Genomic DNA, 9,920 nt, shown 5'->3' on the forward strand with positions numbered 1-9,920 from the left:
AAAAATTGGTTCTCATTGGTCCTTCATGACTAATGGTGAAAAGGTCAGATTCCTTCACAACATCACATATACTACCAATAACCTCATCTGTTAATTCAGTTAAGTCACTTTTCAGGAATGCACTTAATTTATTCAAAGTATATGTCTGTCCTAGTTCATGTATGCTTAGCATCTCTTCAATAATATTTTGTATAGTTGATGCTGGCAGAAGAAACTGCCCATGTAATTTCAAGTAGAAAAGAGAAATATTTCTAAGAAAAAGGTCACTGAAATTTTCTGTAAGATGGACTTCACCTTCATCAGTCTCACTAAATCTCTCTGTAGGGCCTGTAACTAACGGTTCAGTTTCAAGAAACTGAGAAACTGTCTCCTTATAAAGATCTCTTATACTGTCCACAGAACATTGTCTGTGTTTCCTGGACATGTAGGCTGTAAACGACGATCTCACAGTGAACGTATGGTCGCATCCTGTCACCGGACATGTCACAACACGTCCTTCGGCTATATGTTCCTTTAAGTGAGCTGTTAGTGATCTGACATCGCGACATTGGCGCTGGCACATAGACATATTACACGTAAACACCGTAAGGGCATTTGTAGTATCAATATATGAATCTGTGTTATGTTTACGGTAAAAATGAGCCTTAAATTCCCCATATGAACGAAACGTATTGTGGCAATCTGTAGCGCCACACTTGAACACGCATCGTGGTTCATGACGGTGAAGTTTGACATGTAAAACATGTTCCCTAAGGGTTTGCACTGATGTTCCACAGAAATAACAACTAAACATTGTAACTGCGTGAACAAACACGCACTCTATTGCTGTTTTAAACACCTAAATGCTGTTTCACATCCCGCTTGCAAATCTAAGTTTTACATGTGCTGCCAAGATACGTTCATGCGCCGTCAACACGGTACATGCTACTCGTGTTTAAAACCACACACTGCTTAACACTGCTTAAAACGATTTAATTTAACTTACCAATTTGCCCAGACACATTTATTTTATTTTATATTCCCACTAGTTTGTAGATTTTTTTTAAATGTTATGTTTGTTATTGGGTGCTTTCCACTTCATGTACCCACATACAGCGCTGGCTTAAAGCAATACATTCTGGTCCTGACGCAATGCATTGTGGTTAGATTTTTATCGTCCGCTGCATTATGTCACCATGTCACGTCGTACAAAAACCTCGCGAGAGCAAGACAGATCATCCTGCACCTCTTAAGTGTTATGTAGTTTTGCCTGAAACGCAAAAATAAAACAAAGCAATTAAAGCCGATCAGTGGCTCAAATTCTGCTGTAGCGATTGAAGAACTTTTGTCGGAAGTTGGATTCGAACCCACGCCTTACTTCGGAGAACAGAATACCCCTTACTTTGAAAGGCCATTTTCGCTGCGCAGGAGGCTTTAGACCGCTCGGCCATGGGGCAGTTTCCAGTTGAACCCTAAGGAGTAGGTTAAGTCCAGCCTTGGCTTCCAAGCTGACGTTTTTCTACATATGTGCTTGTGTATCATGGACAGTAAGAGGGGGCAGGCAAGGAGAGAATTTCTCTCTTTGGGGATCAATAGAGTGTTGTTATTATAACGTCTAAAACGTATGATGGTCTGTCGATAAATCAATAACAATATCAATGAAGTCAATGTTTATCTAAAGGAATCAGAATTCAGGAAAAGCCAGGGGCCGGACCGAGTGTAGGGGGCGTGGCCAGAGACAGCCTGCTGACTGTTCCAAATCATGGGTGCATGTTACAAGTCCGGAACATATTTTAACTTAGTACTAACTTAGCATCATATTTGATCTGATTCGACTGAATATCCCAGGTTTCCATCTCTCATGCATCTGGTGTGACGTGTTTTCAGACTCTCAGGCTGGCGCAAAGAAATCTTACGGGAATTGAACGTCTCACTCCGGTCAGCTGACCAAAGTTGGTAACCTTGGTATTGTGTGTAGGAGATTCGGTATAACTATAATTTCGTTCTCCATTTACATGCCCGTAGTGTCTTTAACCGGCTGCACAAACTGGATCCGCCTCCATTACGACACAACTTTGCCCTTATTGGCTTAAGAATTTAGTCACATACATGACGTATATCTGCTATTTCTCCCGAGAAGCAGGTAAAGCAGTGGTAACTGCTTTGTAGTTAATTTACCTGGTAAAATTAAGTTTAAATAAATGATATAAATACTGTAATAGTACTCGTGAGCTTTGTTTATTTGTTATTAGTTATTGTAATGTTGCGCTGCTTTATTTGTTTAATCGTCTAGTCTGTGGAGACATTCAAGTTAATCAAATAAGAATTGCACTGTACACTGTACATGACCATAAAAACTTTGTATCCTTGAAATAAATGTTTTTGATCTTTTCCTTGGCAGTTATCTTTTTACACAGGGCCTCTATGTACACGATAGTTTTTTTTTTCACGACTAACAGTATGGATCAGGAGTTGGTTATTGTAAAAGAAGTAATGTGCATGCAGGTGATATTTGTATAGATTTATCCACACCCTTGTAGCAGTGCTGCCATTGCAGTCAGATCTCGCAAACTAGGAGTATTAGTTGTCTTTATTTCTCTTTATTTCTTGACGCCAACCCTCTCCATTAATCCGGGCTTGGGACTGGCACCTACCTGAGCTGGCTTGCTCCCTTAAGTGGCTGGGTTAGGCTAAACTATATATATATATTTACCAAGACTACAATAAAACATCTCGAAATGTGTAGTCTAGCAAAACGCAGTTTAAAGAAGGTAGCCTACCTGGCGAAATTGCAAACAAATTAAGGGCGTTAGGCAGCCTTTAGATCCTACCCATCATGCACTGCAGTTTTTTGCTAATTCCTCAAATGGAAAACTGTCCATCCATCCATCCATCCATTTTCCAAACCGCTTATCCTACTGGATCGCGGGGGGTCTGGAGCCTATCCCGGAAGCAATGGGCACGAGACAGGGAACAACTCAGGATGGCGGGCCAGCCCATCGCAGGGCACACTCACACACTATTCACTCACGCATACACTCCTATGGGCAATTTAGCAACTCCAATTAGCCTCAGCATGTTTTTGGACTGTGGGGGAAACCAGAGTACCCGGAGGAAACCCCACGATGACATGGGTAGAACATGCAAACTCCACACACATGTGACCCAGGTGGAGACTCGAACCCGGGCCCTAGAGGTGTGAGGCAACAGTGCTAACCACTGCACCACCATGCTGCCCCCTAAATGGAAAACCATTAAATACAAAAGGAAAACAAAAGTGCTGTAAGACTGTATACTTATGTGTATGTTAGTAAAGGCTGTAGCTGACACAACGGACCCCACTAATTAGAAAGGGGTAATTGTACACATGTGGCATCCAGTATGTTCTTCTATAACAGTTTTTAAAAAAAAAAAAAAACTCACATTACACAAATTGGCACTATCAAAACGAGGATTATGGGGAAAATGGGGACTGTGATGGAGATTACATACACGTAGGCATGGTATTTAGTTTTTTTTAATCTGGTCACCTTCCAGAGTAATTGTAAACTAAAACCATCTTCACCCTATTTGATTCTTTATAAATGGACAATCAGTCGTGCAGTAAATGGGGGTATAGAGAGACACAGAGCTTGTCTAACAAGAAACCCTGGGAAGCTAACATTAATAGGGTGGGTATGGATAGCAAAACCATTGATACAGATTACAGATTTATATCTCACCTGAACCCTGGCGGGCTCCGTGCCAATAGGGGTTGGGATTAGGGTTAGTTAACTTAAGTAGTAATATTGATGTGTATATTCTCCTATTCTCCAGTCAGTGAATCGTGAAACGTAATGTTAATATGTTTCTATACCTATATGTTCTGCTTAAAAACCCATAAAGGCAAGCACAGTGTTTAGACATTCTGTTACTTAGACTAGTAAACACTAAGATCCTTCAGCTTTCAATTAACCTGACACAACAGTCTAAACAACAAATGTGTGCCATGTCATTTGTCATCTTTACATCTTGTATCCTTTATATGGTAATTGGATTTTCAAGGTGGAATTGCAGGTCGATCATTTTAAGGATCTAGATGTAAACCTCCCTGGTGTTGCTTTAATATTTTTTTTGCACAATTTGCTTCACACACTTCCTCCAGCAGAGAAGCTTACAATACTACACCCCACCAAATGACTGGATGATGCCTTTTTATTTAAGGTCTGGCTGTGAGCCTCGATTACCGATACACTATCTTCAGGCTCCTGCCGGGATCAGTCAGTATGGTGGACCTTTGGAGGAATGGGTACAAAACCATCAGGAAAGTTTGCAGGTGCTTCAAGAGTATGTGAAGGCTTAGTTGGAGGAACAAGCCACACCACGAAATCGGAAACACAATGAGTTGGTTAATGATTAGGGGTTTGATGAAGGTCAGCTGGTGTGTTTGCGGAACCATGTTCGAGGTAAAATACAGGATCATTGGGATGCCTGTTTGTATATGGTAGTTCGGTGTCCCCAAGATCAGGGTGCAGTTTACTCTGCAACTCCAATGGAGGGGGACGGGGTTGTCCGTCAAGTTCACCGAACAGAGTTGCGTCCAGTACCACAGGGGGTTGTTATGTCAGGGGAAGATGTTCTGGTAATGTCTCCTGAGTCTGGGTTGCCCACAGGGGCAACAGAAATGGAATCGGATGAGGACTCTGTGATTTTACGGGGACAGGGCTGGTGGGAGGGGTCGCAATAGAGCATCCACAAGTAGGCCTCGTATAATGGAGGAGGTTATGTCCCCCCCGAGGTGTAGAGACCAGTTAAACGTTCGGTGAGGTCCACCACTGGTCATCATACCAACCCTTATAAGTTACCACGGTCAGTGAATGATCGTTCGGTTGGGGAGGAAGACCAGTGGTTTGGGGATAGAATTCTTAGCTGTGATCGTTGGGTCATCAATTTCATTTTGGGGGATGGATTGTAGCCAGGCAATTATAGGCAGGTATAGGAACTGCAGTTCGGACTGGAGGCATAGCCGGGGCGAGATGGCTGTGCATGTTCCGATGGTAGGGCATATTGGCAAAGGAGCAGGCACGGGAAAGACAGGCAGGGTCCTGATAGATTTGGTGGAGCATCGGCGGGCATATTGAATTTGCAGTGTAGCAGCCTTTCTGTTTGCTTGTTTCAGGGGTGAACAATCTTATCCGCAAAGGGCCGGTGTGTATGCAGGTTTTCGCTGCAACTCCCTAATTAGATTTCTAATTAGAGGACTGATTAGCTGAAGAGTCCTCATACCTGGTTTTGAAGAGCTGACCTAAAGGTTACCCCAAAAACCTGTTTTTTTTTTGTTTGAATGGGGCAGTGAGTCATGGGGTAAACTACTGTTCTTTAGGGGTTTTCAAGGTGGAATTACGGGTCGATAATTTTAAGGATCAGGTTGTAAACCTCCCTGGTGTTGCTTTAATATGTTTTATCTGAGGTTGTATCGTGTATTATCAAGCCAGCCGGCTTAGTGGCCTCGGGAGCGGGGTTTAGTGGGAGCAGCTGGCTAGTTTTATTTTCTTTTTTGTTTGTGTCTTTTTCTTTGTTGTATGTATATTTTGGGTTCATTATTAGGCAGGCTGGGCCTTTTGGCACCTGTAGTCTGGGTGCTGGATTGCCCATAGGGGTCTTTTTTATTGCTGTGATTTGCTGTGTCATTCACTAGTGTGATTTGTGCTGGATGTGTTTTTAAGGTTGTGCTGTGGCGTGTACCTGAGCAAACTTTGGGCAACCTGTTCTCTTGTTGGCTTTATTGACAAAGGGTGGATTAGTCTAATTACGGCCTGCTACAAATAGCTGCATATAACGTATTAAAAAAATCACCTTATGGGTGCTCCGTAGGGTAGCAAGATCTTGAGTTTTTTTTACAGTACTCGGGTACGTTTTAAAATTTTCGACCAATCAGCAAACATTATTCTGACAGCATAGCTGGGAAACCAATGAAAAGTGAGTGCAACGTTCTAGAACTTGACTTCGGGTTGACGCTCCCTATAAAAGAGCTGGGTACTGCTTCAAGGCGTTCAGTTGGCGCTACCTCCTGATAGAGTAGCACTGTACGGCTCTTGTTCCGTAAAACAACATCAAAAGGATGAAAAAAAAAACAATATTTAAAGAAGACGAAAAAAATCAATTTTTAAAGAAGACGAAAAAAACATCGTCTAAAAAAATAAGCCAAAAAAATAATATCCGAAGAAGGAAAAACATGCAAAGTAAAAAAAAACAAACAAAAATAAAAAACAATATCCAAAGAAGAAGGAAAAAAACATCCAAAGGGAGAAAAGAAGAACTGAAGGGCCAACGAGGTAGGAGGAAATACAAATTTCGTTTCAGCACCGTTGGAGTGCCAAGCCGTGAAAAGCATTTGGCCAGAAGACAAGGTAAGTGTTGTATCTGTTATTTTAAAACAGCGCTTTTCAAAATGCTGCTTTATAATCGTTTGAGATCGTTAGCCAGTGTGACAGCTGAAGGCTTTTTGAGTTTACCAACATAAAGTTTTATTTCTGTATTAGGACATTGTCAGGAACAATGATGTGTTCATCGCTATGATGTGGTCAAAAAGCGATGCATTGAATCTTAGAAACATTTGTGATTTTTCAAACGATGCTTTTCCTTTTATTTAATCAGTAAAATTTCCATCGGTTTTATATAGTGCCCCTTGAAATATGTCTTTAGCTCATTTTCCGGGCATTTTACTAGAATGCATCCTGAGAAATACACAAGCTCTGCTGCATTTCCATGCCTCGATGTTTAGTGCCGAGTATAATTGTTGCAGTTGCCTTTTATATATTCCATGAGACCTGTTGGTACCAAGAGAAGTGTGAGACTGTCAGGGTGAATTTATCATACAATCGCACGCATAAATACCTGAGGGTTGCCAGTCCTTTTGCGTTGTTACAGGAGGACTAGAGCTGACGAGTGTGTTTCTACACACTATCAAGGGCATTGTAGTACAGTTTTCTCAGGTGGGAGAATGCTGCCGATCTCCTATTTGACAATACAGCCCTTGATATATTAGAATATTACAGAACTAGAAGCCTTTTGCAAGGAAGAATGTGAGAAAATCCCAAGTACAAGAACTGAAAGCCTTTCAGCTGGCTATAAGAAGCGCTTGTAAGCTGTGATATCTGGCAGAGGAGGTGTTACTAAGTACTGATTACGTAGGGTGCCCAAACTTTTGCAGAGTGCCATAATAATGTTTTTATTTTGTAATTTTGTTCAATTTATGGCATAAAAAGTAACTATTCATCAATGTTTGCTGAAAATATTGTGTATTTTTCCCCCAGTTCCTAAAGAGACTGTATTAACTGATATTGTTGCTTTTGTAATTGAAAAGATGTTATTTGTCAAGGGGTGCCAAACCTTTGCATAAGACTGTACACAGTGTGTGTATGTGTTTATGTGAGTGTGTGTCTGTGTGTGTGTGTGTATATATATATATGTGTGTGTGTGTATATATTTCTGTATATGCATGTGTATATATATATTTATATATAGTTCACACACATTCAAACTTATTTGAATACACATTCAAAATTATTTTTATTATTATTATTTTCGTTTTTTTTTTTTTTTGTGTTTTAAAATTTTTTATTTTTGCAATGGAAATAAAAATAAAGCAGTCCTCCGTAGAGGAGGGGTGGTGGAGGGAATATATATATATATATACATATATATAAAATAATTGTCACACAACTGGGGTGACATGCCTTTCCTGCTCACCCAATTTTAGTGCACTTTAGTTATGCATAATGACCTTCTAGTCTCGATACACCCATATATATATATGTATATATATATATAGTTTTTTTTGTTTTTTTTTTTGCAATAGACAATAAAAATAACGCAGTTCTCCGTAAAGGAGGGATGGTGGATGGAATATATATATACATATATATAAAATAATTGTCACACAACCTGGGTGACATGCCTTGCCTGCTCACCCAGTTTTAGTGCACCTTAGTTATTCATAATGACCATCTAGTCTCGATACACCCATAAATATATATGTATATATATATAGTTTTTTTTGTTTTTTTTTTTGCAATAGACAATAAAAATAACGCAGTTCTCCATAAAGGAGGGATGGTGGATGGAATATATATATACATATATATAAAATAATTGTCACACAACTTGGGTGACATGCCTTGCCTGCTCACCCAATTTTAGTGCAACTTAGTTATCCATAATGACCAACTAGTCTCGATACACCCATATATATATATATATGTACATATATATATAGTTTTTTTATTAGCAATAGAAAAGAAAAATAACGCAGTTCTCCGTAAAGGAGGGATGGTGGATGGAATATATATATATATATATATACATTTATATAAAATAATTGTCACACAACCTGGGTGACATGCCTTGCCTGCTCACCCAATTTTAGTGCACCTTAGTTATCCATACTGACCATCTAGTCTCGACACACCCATATATATATATATATATATATATATATATATGTATATATATAGATATTTTTTCTTTTTCTTGTGTTTTTTTTTCGCAATGGATATTAAAAATAAAGCAGTCCTCCGTAAAGGAGGGGTGGTGGAGGGAATATATATATACATATATATATAAAATAATTGTCACACAACCTGGGTGACATGCCTTGCCTGCTCACCCAATTTTAGTGCAACTTAGTTATCCATAATGACCAACTAGTCTCGATACACCCATATATATATATATATATGTACATATATATAGTTTTTTTATTAGCAATAGACAATAAAAATAACGCAGTTCTCCATAAAGGAGGGATGGTGGATGGAATATGTATATGCATATATATAAAATAATTGTCACACAACCTGGGTGACATGCCTTGCCTGCTCACCCAATTTTAGTGCACTTTAGTTATCCATACTGACCATCTAGTCTCGACACACCCATATATATATATATATATATATATGTATATATATATAGATATTTTTTCTTTTTCTTGTGTTTTTTTTTCGCAATGGATATTAAAAATAAAGCAGTCCTCCGTAAAGGAGGGGTGGTGGAGGGAATATATATATACATATATATATAAAATAATTGTCACACAACCTGGGTGACATGCCTTGCCTGCTCACCCAATTTTAGTGCAACTTAGTTATCCATAATGACCAACTAGTCTCGATACACCCATAAATATATATGTACATATATATAGTTTTTTTATTAGCAATAGAAAAGAAAAATAACGCAATTCTCCGTAAAGGAGGGATGGTGGATGGAATATATATATATATATATATATATATATATATATATATATATATATATATATACATTTATATAAAATAATTGTCACACAACCTGGGTGACATGCCTTGCCTGCTCACCCAATTTTAGTGCACTTTAGTTATCCATACTGACCATCTAGTCTCGACACACCCATATATATATATATATATATATATATATATATATATATATATATATATATATATATGTATATATATAGATATTTTTTCTTTTTCTTGTGTTTTTTTTTCGCAATGGATATTAAAAATAAAGCAGTCCTCCGTAAAGGAGGGATGGTGGATGGAATATATATATAAAATAATTGTCACACAACCGGGGTGACATGCCTTGCCTGCTCACCCAATTTTAGTGCACCTTAGTTATTCATAATGACCATCTAGTCTCGATACACCCATAAATATATATGTATATATATATAGTTTTTTTATTAGCAATAGAAAAGAAAAATAACGCAGTTCTCCGTAAAGGAGGGATGGTGGATGGAATATATATATATATATATACATTTATATAAAATAATTGTCACACAACCTGGGTGACATGCCTTGCCTGCTCACCCAATTTTAGTGCACTTTAGTTATCCATAATGACCATCTAGTCTCGATACACCCATGAATATATATGTATATATATATATATATATATATATATATATATAT

Source organism: Brienomyrus brachyistius, unplaced genomic scaffold (genome assembly GCF_023856365.1).
Source record: "Brienomyrus brachyistius isolate T26 unplaced genomic scaffold, BBRACH_0.4 scaffold185, whole genome shotgun sequence".
Classification (NCBI taxonomy): domain Eukaryota; kingdom Metazoa; phylum Chordata; class Actinopteri; order Osteoglossiformes; family Mormyridae; genus Brienomyrus; species Brienomyrus brachyistius.